The 15,494-nt window shown below is 30.1% G+C and overlaps 1 protein-coding gene and 1 non-coding gene across 2 annotated transcripts in view; one reads left to right on the forward strand and one right to left on the reverse strand.

Moving 5' to 3' along the window:
* LOC100214207 (protein lin-7 homolog C) overlaps positions 1-1,640 on the reverse strand; it is a 65,040-nt gene extending 63,400 nt beyond the window's left edge. Inside the window, exon 1 of the mRNA XM_065790969.1 lies at positions 1,505-1,640. The gene's annotated coding sequence lies outside the window, so the exon portion shown is untranslated. The remainder of the gene's footprint in view (positions 1-1,504) is intronic.
* A 6,891-nt stretch (positions 1,641-8,531) lies between these two features.
* Positions 8,532-8,603, forward strand: trnaa-cgc (transfer RNA alanine (anticodon CGC)). Its single transcript has one exon. It is a non-coding gene; the product is annotated as a tRNA-Ala (tRNA).
* The last annotated feature ends 6,891 nt before the right edge of the window (positions 8,604-15,494 follow it).

Raw genomic sequence — 15,494 nt, forward strand, 5'->3', positions numbered from 1 at the left:
TTATTAGCAAAAATTTTTGTTGAAATTGCTTTAACTATCCTTATTAATATAACAAAAGAAATAATAATTAATTTAAAGAAAGTTACGTCAAAAAATTATTAAATATGAAAAATCAGTTTTTTGATATGCTACCAAAGTCTTCATACAACCCCCTTAACTGTTGTTTATGTATACATTAGCTTTATATTTTCAATGTTTTTGTTTTCAGCGTAACAAAATTGTCATTTTAAAACCCAATTGTGCAATAAAAAACTGGTAATTTTGAAAATAAAGCCTACTAGAAAAGATTTGCCAGAAGTGATGAAGAATCTTGTTGTTTCTCAAGATAAAAGAAATGCTTTGTATGTCAAAATCCACGGTTCAGTCTATCATAAAAAAAATTTCTACTGAGGGTTCTGTTCAAAATAAACCAAGAAAAGGCCACCCAAAAGTTCTATTGGAACAAATTGGGAATTGGTTGGTACAAAAATTAAGATGCAGCCAAAGCTGAGCACTGTCTAAGGATTTAGAATTTGATCTAGGACAAACTGTAAGTGTGCAAACAGTGAGACGGTGTTTAAAGAAACAAAATTTTCATGGAAGAGTAGCAAGAAAGAATCCCTTCATTTCTAAAAATAATCGAAAAGCATGTTGAGAATTTGCTAAAAAGTATGTTTTGATGCCTAAAGAGTTCTGTGAGACTGCAATTTTTGCTGATGAGCAAATTTAATTTGTTTGGATTGGATGGATGCATCATTGTTTGAAGAAGACCAAATAAAGAGTAAGAAGAGCGAAATATGGTAGCAACAGTCAAACATGGTGGGGGCAGTGTCATGTTTTGGGGCTGTATAGCGGCTTCTGGGGTTGATAAATTGTACTTTATAGAAACTACCATGACAACCCATGTTTATATTGATATCCTAAAACAAAACTTAAACCAAAGTGCTGAAAAATTAGGGTAGACTGGTGTATATAAGCACTACCAGGACAACAGTCCGAAGCATTGTGCTTTTGATAAACAGCACTTGATGCTCTACAATTGTCCTGAGAGATCAAAACACCAGACTAAAGTCCAGATCTCAACCCAATTGAGCATTTATTGTCAGAATTGGAAATTGAACTGCGTAAAATTCAATTAACTAACAATAACAGATGAAAGTAGCCTTAGAGAGTGCATGGAATTGTTTGTCACGAAATCACAAAAAAACTGGTTCATTCTATGCCAGATCGATTGAGAGCTGTTATAAAAAGCAAGGGAAAAGCAACACATTATTGAAATTTGGTTTTATGATACCTTTCTTCACACTTTTTTCTGTTTTTCTGAAAAAATTTTGTATCGTACGAAGACTTATGTAATCTTTTAAACAAGACCTTTTTCATGTATCTTTGTTTTTTGAAGGAATTTTCTAAAAATTTAATACTTTTCTTTTCGTGTTGCATTAATTTTGATCTATTAAATAAATATTGTGCATAATTTGAATTTTCTTTTTTCAATTTAAAATTAACTCATATAAATCTGCCAAACCTTTCTCGATGAAATATAATATCAATTCATTGATAACTTTAAAACCATATAGCTACGTAACTTCAAAAATTAAATTTGTTGTTATGAAATCTTTTTTTCAAAATTACTACTAGGTCCGCAAAACAGCGCTTAGAAAATACCACTTTTTATATTTAAAACACCAACGTTGTGTATATGTGTGTGCATATTCGGGTTATGACTTTTTTTCAACTCCATGCTCCTGTACTGTATATATATATATATATATATATATATATATATATATATATATATATATATATATATATATATATATATATATATATATATATATATATATATATATATATATATATATATATATATATATTTATGACATGGAGCTGACTCCAAACATATATTTATACTTATATCAAATAATGAGAGTTTGCAAAAAATTGCGATGATTGGAGGCTGGAAACAAAAAAGCCCCAAAATTTTTGCTACACCTGCCCCAAACGTGAGAGCAACAAGTTGATAAAATATTTTTTATACTATTCTCAACTAGACTTATATTCATCGATAATTTTTAAGTTTCATAGTATTATCTCTAAGCGTTCAAAAATTATGACCATATAAAGTTTAAACCCCCCTAAATTTGAGGGGGTTGTAATTTTTCCTGTAATGTTAGGGTAGCAAATATATTAAAAATCCTCATTTTGCACATCTTTATGTGCATACTTGTAATCAAATCTTTTATCAATAAAATCTACAATCTTTTTGTTGTTTGTACTAGGCAGACGTGGCAGAAACAGAAGTTGGATTAAAGTTTCCTTTCGATAATGACCTTGCATAACTTATGCTTGTTGTCTTAAATATGTTTTTGAGGAAAACATAATGTTTGAAAAAGTTGGTTTTCTGTGTGAGTGATTTTTTCCTGTTGAACTTGATTTAAATAAAGGGGCTTTTCAGGTAGTTCGCTGATTGTTGTTTCAATAGACGCAGATAGTATATTATATATATATTTATCTGGATTTCGTTTAAACTAATATGTAGTTGTCTTACTCTTGTTTATCGAATTGTTGGAGAGAAAAAAATTCGAAGAAAACTTATTTTATTTAGCTCAAAAGTAAATTGTTAATTTTACAGTAAAGTTGTTTCAAATTGTTTTTTGTCTTTTTTCCATTTGGAACTCATTCTCGGGGACTTAAACAAATAATTAAAACAAGATTTTAAAAGTATTTATAAAATTGTTCTTATTTTTGTTACATTAATAATCTCTATATATTATTGCCGAACTTAATAGTGTTAGTAGTGCCCCTTCGAGCGTGTTCGACACGGAACCCCTTGGCAGCTATTGCAACCGAGGTAGCGGGGAGAAACAGTCACGATACATTTTGTTATAAGAAAACGTGAGCGAAAGCGTATGCAAGTATTCAACTTATGTAAACCTGAAATTATGTAATGTTAAAATATATTAAAGCATGTATCAAGTTTTACTTTCACTTGAAAACTACATTGCGCAACATCTGCTTAATATTGATCTTGAGCATTTATTTCCGTTTAAAAAATTTATTATATAGTTTAAAAAATTTTTGATTATCAATGTGTCAGCGTGGCCGAGTGAATAGCGCGCAGAGCTTCTGAACAAAAAAGCTGTGGTCCGAGTCCTACCATTAGCGACTTTTTTTCAAACTTTTTTAGATTTTTTAAAATACGATATACTGCAACTACTTTTAACGCTGAACTGCAATTACTTTTAATTTTTTTGGTTTAGTGGCTTTTGTTGAGAGCTTTTAAATTTTGCGTCTAATTATCTCATTTCAACATATTTGTTTATCATCCATATATTTATAGTAAAAAAATAAATGTACCAAAAAAAAACTTTTAATTGCTGAAATAAAATTTAAATTTTTTTCTAGCAACGGTTTTTTCTTCAGTTCAGCGCAATTACAAATTATTTTTAGTGTTTGCAAATTAGTGTTTGCAAAGAAACACTATATAAATGATTTTTTATTATTAACTTATTCAATTTAACTTTGTTGTATAGACAGGTTTTGCGCTTAACCATCCCTATATAAACAATGTCTATAAAGAAAAATGCACGCAGATGATACCAATCTATTCTTCTTAAGCAGTAATATATATGAACTCTTTACTACTATGAATAAAGAATTAAAATATATATCAAATTAGTTTAAATGTAATAAGCTAACTTTAAATATTAATAAAACCAAATGGACTCTATTCCATTTGTATGCAAAAAAGCGATTTTTACCAACTAACTTGCCGCAACTTTATATAGACGATATTGAAATAAAAAATGATTCCGTCGTTAAAAACGTGCGATCCGCATAATTAAATATGCTGATCGTTTTACACATACAAAACCTATTTTTACTGAAATGAGATTATTAAACTTATTTGAATTAATGTTTTTAAAGTTTTATGTTTTGTATATTTATGGAGAAATAATTTATCCCCTATCACTTTTAATAATACTTTCAAACTCAAACCTAACAACAAATACAATATGAGAAACAAGTTTTTTAAATGAGCCGTTTTGTCACACAAAATTTAATCAATTTTGCATTGCTTCTCGTGGACCCCACCTATGGAATAATATTGTTCTGCAGAATTTCGATCAACCAACTTCCTTTTATATTTTCAAGCTCAATCTAAAAAAATGTATTTTTTCACTTGATAATATACTCAGATACTTCTAATATTTTGAAAATTGTTATTTAACTTGGATTATTTTATTTTCAATTTTTACTTTATTGTATGTTACACTTGTCTTTATTTTGCATGTATTTTATAAGGTTCTGACGACAAGATCTTGTGATCTTCTTTCAGATCCTAGCTTATGTTTAATTGTTAGTAGTTAATATATGTGCGGATCTATACATGTGTAAGTGCATATATGCTTATATTTATATATGTGCGTGTTTTTCTTATTTTAATTATGCTGATATTGGAATTTTTTTAATTGTGACACCATATATACGGCATATAATTGTACTATGACATTTTAATGTAAGGGAAGTTAATATATATATATATATATATATATATATATATATATATATATATATATATATATATATATATATATATATATATATATATATATATATATATATATATACATATACCCAGGGCCGGCGCAAGGACCATGCGAGTTATGCCATCGCATAGAGTGCCAGGTCTGCTGGAGCGCCGCTCTGGCGTAGCCGACGTTTTTTTCTTTCTTGTTTTTCTTAATCACAATTTTGATTTCAAAAAAATAAACTTAAATATAAATTTTGGCGTCCATAATGTGTACAAGTACTTAGTTGTTTATATATAAGTTGCGCCAAATTTTAATATGTTACAATATTGAATTTGTACATTTTTGCTCAGCACTACCATGAAAAAATAATTAGATTAAGTTGTAGTAGTTAGTTAATTGTGGTAAGAATCAGTTTTTGTGTTAATTGTTTATTTGAATCGTGTTTTTTGTACGTTAAATGTTTTTTGTAATCTTAAATTTACGTTTGGGGGCGCTATAGATTATTTTTAGTCTGTTGGTTTTGTATGTATTTGCTCTGCAGGTAAGATTTGATATAAGAGTCCATTTATTACTATCAAGTTAGTTAATAAACATAAAGTAATAATTCAGAGAGCTTTTTGATTATTGTTATTTATGCTTTAATAACCAATGTGTTTATTTTTATAATATTTTACTCTCGATGTTGGGTTTTTGGTTTATATTTAAGCATTTTTATAAATCATAACAAACAGAAAATAAAACAACTTGTACTCTAGGAGCAGAAGACGTCAGAAAAAATTTCACAGTCTCAAGATTTAAAGGGCATTCCTGATGAAGCAGTTGAATCTTTTTCTGTATAAGACCGCTTTAATTTACAACCAAGTACCAATACGAGTACGTCAAGTTCACCATTTTTTTTAAGGTTTAGCCTTTTTTAGAAAAAAATAAATTGAATACAAATACAGTACTAACTCTTGTTTTAAACAAAAGTTTTAGCTTTAACTTCTCTCTTTGTATTGTGCAATTCCTTTGTACTCAAGGATGAGCTTTTTGTGGAACAAGTGGAACAGTTTTCAAAGAAAACAATGGAAACTTTTTAAAACTTGTTGAACACATTTTAAAATTTGACACTGTTTGAAATTGTTCTTTTGAACATCTTTATCGGGTAATTGCCAAATAAGCTGATGTACATTATTAAGCAAAAAAGTTCGAAATAAGTTTATTGGTCTTTGATCCTGTAAAATTACTGAGTTTAACTTGTGTGAACTGCAGTAAGCAGTATTGTACTATTCCATATTTCTTGGCTGCATATTGACTCATATAATTCCTGATACTTGTTGTTCTGTTTGTCCTTGCAGTTCCAGGAGACGAAGAAAACGTGAGGAAAGATTTTCTTGGATTTGTTCAGGTCTTAGATACATTTTGGCAAGGGTTGATAGCTTGCTTGTTAGACGAGGTTTCAAAAAAGGAGTATTCTTCCAAAATATGCGTAGCAAAGATTATGATAGTGGATCAAACATGAAGGGAAAGAACGTAGTAGTACAAAAAAAAAATCTTTGACCGTCACCCACGAGCATTTTTTGTTCCTTGTGGAAGCCATTCACTAAATTTTGTTGTCAATAACGCTGCATTTCTCTGCACTAGAGTTGTTAACTTTTTCAGCAATATTCAGGAGGTTTTTATCTTTTTTTCTGGATCAACCTATAGATGGAGTATATTAACGAGTCATGTAAAAAACTTGGCTGTAAAACCTCTAAGTGAAATCCGTGGGGAGAGCATGATAGACGCCTTTGAACCTTTTTGATACCATTTTGATGTGGTTTATGACGCTGTCTATATCTCGAATCCACGTTAGCTTGCAAAATTGATGCTTTTAGAAAATGTACTGCTATGGGAATGGCCAAAAAAAAAACAGATTTCAAATTCCTCTGCTGTTTGGTCACTTGGTATGATGTCTTGTTCAAATTTAATATAGTAAGCAAAACACTTAAAATAAAAAACTGTTAAGAAACTAATGCTTTGAAACTAATTGAAAGTGTCAAGACTTTTTTGGAAAACATAAAATAGAAAAATGGGCTGTATAGTGTTATTACAGATGCAATGGAACGGGACAAAAACTGACCATCGATCAAAAGTTCTATGAAGAAGTTGTCAGGTCGAGCAAGATTAAAAGGCAATTTTCCAATGAAGGTAACTGATGAACTTGTAAAGTCGGCAAATGAAAGATGAATCGGCAAAGGAGTTTTTCAAAGTAAATTTCTTTTTTGTAGTTTTAGACACTGCAATGAATTCCTTGTCCGAAAGATTTGAACAGATGGAAAATCAAAGCAAACATCTTTATAATATAAAAAAAAAAAAAAGAAAAACAAGAAACAAATGCATTAAAAAAAACTTTTCATTTTTAAAATACTTTGCAAAATTTAAGACAAGAAAAGTTTGTTACTTGATGATTAGTGTTATTTTTTGTCAGTAAAAAAACTGACAAAAAATAACACTAATCATCGAAGATCAGTTTTTATATGACTAATGGTTCTATGTATAACTTCATTAATAAATCCAATATTAAGGTTCAAATCATCTGGAAAAAAAGATGACGATTGGACGAAGAAAAAACGGCTTCTTGCTCCAGTGGTAATTCGTATCTCATCTTGTACGAAAAAAAGTATAATTCTCTGCAAAATCTACCAGGACAGTTATCTCAATAAGAGTAATTATCTCTTTGAAATGTACCTTGATTAATTTGAATGTGATTTTGTTACGAAATTTTTCCATGGGTTTTTGCGATTAGACATATTAGTCTTCTTCTTGCTCCTGCTACCTATATATCTTGCTAGTAACATACAGATTGTATATACTTACACGGCAAAAAAAATATTTGACATAAATGAATAAGAAGTAGTTTAATCAAGCTTTTCACAGAGAATAGAGACAAAAGACTAGAGAGAAGCTCTATGAATTTTTCTCAACGGAAGCTGTATTGTTAAAACTGGTCAGGTACCATTTTTGAAGCTGTTGAATCTGAATTTTCAATCATTATGTTCCAATAGTACTTAAACTATTAAAAAAAAAGATAACTGTATGAAAAAGTACCGCTAAAAAAAAATAGCGGAAAATTTATGCCCAAATAGTGACCTTTTAGTTTAAACTTTAAAATTTTTTTTTTTTTTATCTTTCCAGCACCTTTTCATCTTTACAAAATGACCAATACCAATAATCTAATAATTTTCAATAATTCATTGTCTAACCCATAACTTAACTATTGTGATACTCCTAACAAAGATTTTTAGTGGATTTGTAGAAGAGCTAAATAGGCATATTTTAACGGTTCATTGGAGTTTTGCTCATCGGTTAGCACGAAAAAACCCCGAGAAACCGCCCCTCCCCCTTCCTTTCCCGGAAAAAATTTTTTTAAAAAAGATATTTAGAACAAAGTTTAAGTATCAGACATAAAAACTAGGATGGTAAATAGATATAATTATTGTATGCTTATAATACAATAATTATAACTATTTACCATTTATTTGCTTATAATACACTGTAAATAGTTATAATTATTGTATGCTAATAATAATAAGTGAACATATTTATACGAATATCTTTGTGTAAAGTAAATTTCATGATCGAAGTTACCCTGAAATATGGAGAACATGCAAGGGACTGTACATACGTCAACTGAGAGTTGATTGAAATAAAGGCGGATATTGTCTATAAAAGAATTACGCTTTTTCTATTGCTAGTTGTATAAAACAGCTTTTTTGGGAAGAAAGCGGAGGGTGAAGATTTACTTGAAGGATTTTTTGAGAGGATTATTCTCGGGGAGAGTATTCCTCCCAAAAATAAGAAAAATCTTAAAAATATAACCAAATCAAATTAACAACCTGCGCAAAAAAATCAAATTTTAAATAAGCTCGTCGTTGTTTATTCAGTCATTTGAGGTATCAACAAAATAATATTATAATAGATAAATTAAAAAATTATTTTTTAGATAAATCATTATAATTATAGTTATAAAATAAAAACAGATCCGTAATCATGTATGGGGGTGTAGCTCAGGGGTAGAGCGCTCGCTTCGCATGCGAGATGCCCGGGGTTCAAATCCCCGCTCCTCCACACTTTTGGATTTAAAATTAAATTATTTGGCTTCATTTTTCTATTAAAAAATACAAAAAGGAAGAAGAATTTGACATAATTTTAATGCAGTTTTGTTAAACGATACAGAGGTTCATTTAGCGCAGCGATTCACAACCTTCCGATGCCACCACCATTTTGTAACATTGTTAGGTTGTGGCGATCCCCAGAGCCGCCCCTAGGATTGGCGACGCCCGGGGCAAATGTAGTTGTGGCGCTCCTCTTTCTAGTAATAGTCATGCTGGCTTTTATTGTAACTTACGTTTTATTTTGTTGATTATGTTTTGATCTAGTTTGTATCCACACGCTTGTAAAAGGTTCGCATGATAAGATCAGTACTTCTTTCAGAAACCTCGTTTGCGTTTGTGAAAGTAATTTATTTACTATGACAACAAATGTAAACTGAAAATATATATATGTATGTATATTAAGGTGTCCCTTATTTTTCAAAGTTTTTATTTTCTAAGCCATTTTCTAAGTCTTAGTTTCGTTCATTTGCTTCTAAAACACTCGAAAATAAATTTTTAATTTAAATTGGAGTAGAATAACACAACTTGCGTCGAATCATGTTCATTAGGGTGTCCCAAAAACACACTTTTTTTAAAATTTCAATGTGCTCTCAACTGATCCCCATTCTATAGGTCCTAAATAGCTACCAAAATCTTTTTTTTATTTTTTTAATGACTAGAAGTGATAGATGTAAATTCTGAGTTTTACGGTTTTGTACACTTATGTGTATTTACTAAAAAACAGCGCTATCTAGTATTTCAATATGTTTTAATATGATGTAATAATTAGTACACAAATAATTCCCATAGGATATTATTAAAGAATAGGATCATTCCCTATGAACATTGTTAGAGATTGATATTTTTCCCTCTGGACAATATTATTAGTTCGTATAATTCCCCATGGATTGGTTCACAAATAACTCCATTTAGAAATTTTTTTTGAAGGAAAAAATTTCTAAATGGAATTATTTGTGCACGACGGAATTCTAATTTGTGCACGAAGAAATTCTCGTGTAAACGGTTATAAAAGCCGTAACGGTAAACTTAGATAAAATATTATACGAGAGGGAATAACGACTTCATAGAATTTTGATGCAAGTGTAACATTTAGTATAAATTTAGTTAAAAAACTGATTATTTCGAAATTCATATAAAAATGGGTAGAACAGCTAAAAAAAAGAAGATGATAGGACAGAATAAGATAAAACGGAAAAATGCAGAAAGGTTGAGGTATATTTACCTATTGAAGTACCCACTGAGGGAGTTACCTCAGAGACAGCTTCCATCTAATGGTGATATTCTTAGATACTATCAATTTATCCTTCGCGAGTCACAAGTTAAATACAAACCCACTTCTACTAATGTTGGTTGCAAATTGAAATCGAAATCCAAGAATCTTGTTTGTGAAAATGGTGTTTGTACAGATCCTGATAGTTCTTGCTTGGTATCTAGGATTAAAAAAATTTGGGATAATGCTGGGTTTGGCAAGAAATTTGTGATTTGTGGATACAATATAAAGATTAAAATCATTAAACTTAATTTAAAATACAAGTAACTGATTAAATTGTCTTCTCTAAAGTGGAACAGCAGTCTTGATAAGCAATCAAAGTTAGAGAAAGATTTTCTCACAGAATCCTATCACCTTTTTGACATCTCGACTAAGAATTTTAAAAAAGATATTCTTGCTGATAGATTGAGAACAGATGATGCCAAGCTGGAAGATATAAAGTAAGTTCATTAAATAACACTTTTTTTAGTAGTGAGATTTTTTTTCCAATTAAAAGTAACTGAAGTAATAGCATATTATTTCCTTTAAAATATTTACGTTTAACTCTTTACATGGTTTGGTCATCTTCCAAGAAAAACTAGAACAATTATTAATTTATTTATAAATGGCTTAATAAATTTAAATATTTCTTAGTTTTTATGAAGACCAGAAGTTACATAGGAAAAGATATATGGAAACAAAAGTCGATGAAGACTACAGTAGAAGAGTACTGGATGCAAACAGGAGAAAGAACAAGCTAGATAAGTTGAGAGAGAAAGAATTAGAGAGACAGAAAAACTTAAAAGATATCAATGATGTTTTGTTGTCACATGACTCCATGACAGAAGAGATTCAATTCAGCAGTGAGGAAGAAAAGTCAAACGAGGACTGTGAAATCAGCGAGGAAGATGATTTCCTGGGTAACGGTCGGAAACGCAGGTATAGTATTATTTTAATAACACAGTTGTAATTTTCACAAGCTAAAGCTGTTTTATTGAAAAGTATATAATTATAGGTTCAATGTTGGTGTACGACCTCATCTGGCAATTTTAAGTGAAGTATTTAAAGCTGGAGGTAAAGAAATTAATGATATACCGCTTTCAAGAAGCACACTTCATAGAAAAAGTTCAAATATGTAGAACTTGAAGGAGACTCGGAGTGGATTTCAATATCTAATCATCTTAAAGGCCGACGGCTTATTCTTCATTTTGATACCAAACTGTTGGAACAAATTACCACTGGGCTTAACATTATCCAAAAAATTGAGCGACTTGCAGTCTCAGTGAGTTCCCCGGATGACGATACTATGGAAGACCATCTTTTAGGTGTTGTTCAATGTCCCTCTTCAAAGGGAGTTGACCAAGCAGAACAAGTGCACAATCTTTTAGAATATTACGGATGTACAGAACAGATCATTGGTATATGCTGTGATACAACTGCAAGCAATACAGGCGGAGTAAATGGAGCAGTCCAAATTCTTACAGATATTTTGAAATTAACAATTTTGTGGATAATGTGTAGGAGACACACATATGAAGTACATGTATCTCACTATATGGCTGCCCTTACTGGTGAGAAAACTAAAGGTCCAAGAAGAGCTCTTTATGTCAAGCTAAAGAACAAGTGGCCTGAAATCTGTGAGAAAGTGAATGAAGTGAAAAATTTATGTAAATTGGACTGGCAAAGAGATGATCTGAAGATTGGCTCTGTTCTTCGCACTGTTGCAGAGGAAGCTAAGACATTTTTGACTAATGCAACTACTGATATAGTGTTTTCAAGGAATGATTATGGTATAGTTTGTAAGCTTGCCTCCTTCTTCCTTGGAGTGGAAGTACAAGATTTTAAGTTCCATCAACCTGGCGCCTGCCATGAGGCAAGGTTTTTAGCAGATGCGATCTACATCCTGACTCTTTATATGACTAAAGATATCAGTAATATTTTGACAGAAAAAGAAGTGCTGCAGTTGAAGGATGCAAGTTTGTTCATTGCAATTTGCTATGTTCCATGGTTTTTAAAAAGTTTTTTAGGATTTCTGGCTCCCTACAATGATTTGAAAGCTATCCAGACAGCCTATGCATTGAGAAAAGTTAGTAAGAATATTGGAAATGCTTTGCTTCTCAGCATGGGACGCCATACGTGGTACTTAACTCCGCAACTCTGTGTTTTGTCCCTTGGGGATAAAGAAGTTCCTTCTGAAACAAAGCTAAGAATGCTGTTAGCTCTGATTGAGTTTGAAGAGCCAAATGAATTTCAGCGTTGTAAACCATCAAATGTACAAATTGGAGAGACCACAGAGCTACCTGAGTTGATTTCCGAGCAAAGCTACCTTCTCTTCAAACATTTTAAAATATCAAGAGCAAGTATAAAAGAATGGCTTAATAATAGTCTTAATACTATAGATGTTTTTAACCATCCTCAGTTGCTAGATTTGATAGTTGCATAGATAGATGCATGGATCAAAAACATATCTGTTGTAAATAATGGTGCAGAAAGAAACATTAGGCTCATTAAAGATTTTCTTTCAGCTACTAGAGATGAAGATCACCTTCAAAATGTACTTTTTGTAGTTAAAAAGTCTAGAAAAAACTTGACTAAGACTATGACTAAAAAGGAGCTTGGGAACTGTTTAAAAAGTTGTATTTTTTGAGAAATGTTTCACCGCAATAAAATCTTAAATTTGCTAATAAATATTAGTTTTCATGTATTTTTTTTTGTATTTTCATATTTATAAATATAATCTATCAAGTTAAATAGTAGAAAACAATTGGAAATGGTTTATACGCATCTAATTGTTTTGTTTTAATTTTCTAAAATGTGTTTTCTATTAATGTTAAGCTAGCTTAACATTAAAACAGTAAAACTCAGATTTTACATCTAGCACTTCCTGTCAAAATAAAACCGTCAAATTTTTTTTAGTACTTATTTAGGTCACATAGAATGGGAATCAGTAGAGAGCTTTTTTTTTTTTTTTTTGGGACACCCTAATGTTCATATAAGTTGCGCAAATAGTTGCGCTCTCTCGCGTTTTTGTTAAAATGCTCAGAATGGTTTTTACAATGACGAAAAATTAATAAATAAAAATAGATAACTATTTTCTTGATAATTCGATACCTATTGATAATAGTAAATAGATAATAATTATCTACTTACAATAATTGAGGCGCCCATCTGCAAAACGCTCTAAGTCCGAGTAAATTGATTTTGAGAAATCGAATGAGAACTGGCCCACGCCTAATTAGCGCTCCAAAAAAAATTGTGTTCGTTAAATTTGTATCATTAAATAGACACCATAAAATCACGTGCATAAAAAAAAAATGCAACTCTACAGGATCTCGAAATAAACCTATTTGAAATATGGACTTAGCTTATTTTGATAATGTCAGTTAGACTTAGATTATATTGAAAATGTTTGGTTAAATTCACATGACTTGTTAGTTTATTAAAAAACATTGAAATATTTTGATTTATTTAGCTTGCGCGAATTATAGGTTTTTTATTATTATACTATAAATAAGGTAACGGAAAAGGAAGTAGGAAAAAGGAAGTAGGAAGGGAAAAACAAAATATTGTTAGTTTTTTATAAAGAAACTGATCAACAACAAAACAAAATTTGAAATACAACAAAAAGTTAAACATATCTGCTTACACCATCTTCATAAAGACAACTCCATATAGTATCTTCCTCATCTTGTAAGCGTTATTTTATTAAAGAATCAATAACAATACTTTTTAAAAAATTAAAACGATTATACTGCTCCCAGTTCACTCCTGCATTCACAAGAATTAAACTTTTAATAACTTTCTTTTTAGCATCTGCAACTGGGACTCCATTCTGATTCTGAGATGGACAAGAAAAACAGTCACGCTCTCTCATTGTTATAATCTGAGGGCTGTTCAGAAAAAATGTAATATTTGGTTCTCCTTGGACTTGAATATTTTTAAGTGATCCTTGTGATAAAAAAGCGTTTATTTTCCTAAATTTTGATTGGCAATGGTTTTTTAAAAACTTTTAGAGATACTGATTTAAAATCTAACACACTCCAGTCTCTTTCTGCAATTTTCACTTTTCCCTGTGTACTGTAAACATTATAGTACTCTTCTGGGGAATATATTCATTCAGTCTTTTTAGGCTTTTTTTTTAAAGTTCCAAATACACGGTGACAAGGCAAAAATGTATGTCCTCGAACAGGAAACAAAAGTTCAATTGTTTTTACTAATATCGGTGCATATCTTAACAGCCAGAAACCTACCATATAAATTAAAGCAATATTTTTATTTTGACACCAGATGCATCAGAACCTAAACGAACAGTGTCTATGTCATCCATGTTTGTATTGCAGAGCTTGTCAAATACTGCACTGGAACAGGAAGAACTATTCTTTTTGAATTCATTTTCACTCCAAGTATAGATAGTGACACTATCTTGATTTAATGATCCGTTATTTTTGTTTTCTACAACACAAAAGTTGTATATGTAAATTTGTCTACTGTAATAAGCTTGCTGATCTAGAACTTTAGGAATGACTTGGTCTTGTTGATGGTCAAAGCAAATAATTTCTAAACCATCTCTCTGCTCCTTAAAAGATCACAGAATGCATTTACTCTACACTTATGAATAACTAAATCAGTAGTTAAACTGTTCTTCCTTTTTAAATTATTTTCAATCTTTATTTGGTTACAAATTCACAAAATGAACATGCATCTGATTTAGGAGAACCAAACCCTAAATTAAAGTTGGTTATAAAAATTTTTCGGAAAAATTCATGTCACTGGTAGATTGAGTTTCTTTTCTGCATACAATTTCCATACTGTTTTAACACTTTTAAGCTCTGATGGTAAGATAAAGTTTTATAGATTTCATTTTGCTATAATGACTCTCCCTTCCAGGAAGAGTCTTTATAAATTCTATTACAGCCTTTTGCTTATCCGTAAAACTGTGGCTCTTTTTATCACCACCTCTGTTTTCTTTTCTAGGATTACCATATTTAAAGAAATGTGTTGCAATATTTTGAACACGAGTTTTACCAACATATTAGCATTTTAGAAAAGTGTCTTTACAAACATGCGCTATTTGTCTGTTTTCTTTTTCCATAAAATAACTAATTTCATAATTAGACCTATTTCTCATTTTTTGAGGATAAAATTGCTCTTTTTTTCTAGATTGTTGTTTTTTCTGATCAGACAAAAACTTTAATATATATTTGTCTTGGTCACATTTTTGGTAGCATTATAAAAATGAGCTTTAAAAAGGTAGAGGTCCGTATTTTTTATTTCAGAACATTAGTATATCGTTTTGTGTTCATATCGGCAATAGTGTTTTGAAGGTGGTTTTGGTCCATGCCTAAAAATTAAAATGTAAACTAACATTTATATATATATATATATATATATATATATATATATATATATATATATATATATATATATATATATATATATATATATATATATATATATATATTGATAAATGTTGTATATTGCTGGAAATACAACTCTTGTCTGTTTAACAGTGATCAATATCTTTTTGAAAAAAATAGATCAAATAATATTAAAATATTTTAAATGAGAAAATACAACTTTATAACTTTATAAAGT

The sequence above is a fragment of the Hydra vulgaris genome, chromosome 02 (genome assembly GCF_038396675.1).
Source record: "Hydra vulgaris chromosome 02, alternate assembly HydraT2T_AEP".
NCBI lineage: Eukaryota > Metazoa > Cnidaria > Hydrozoa > Anthoathecata > Hydridae > Hydra > Hydra vulgaris.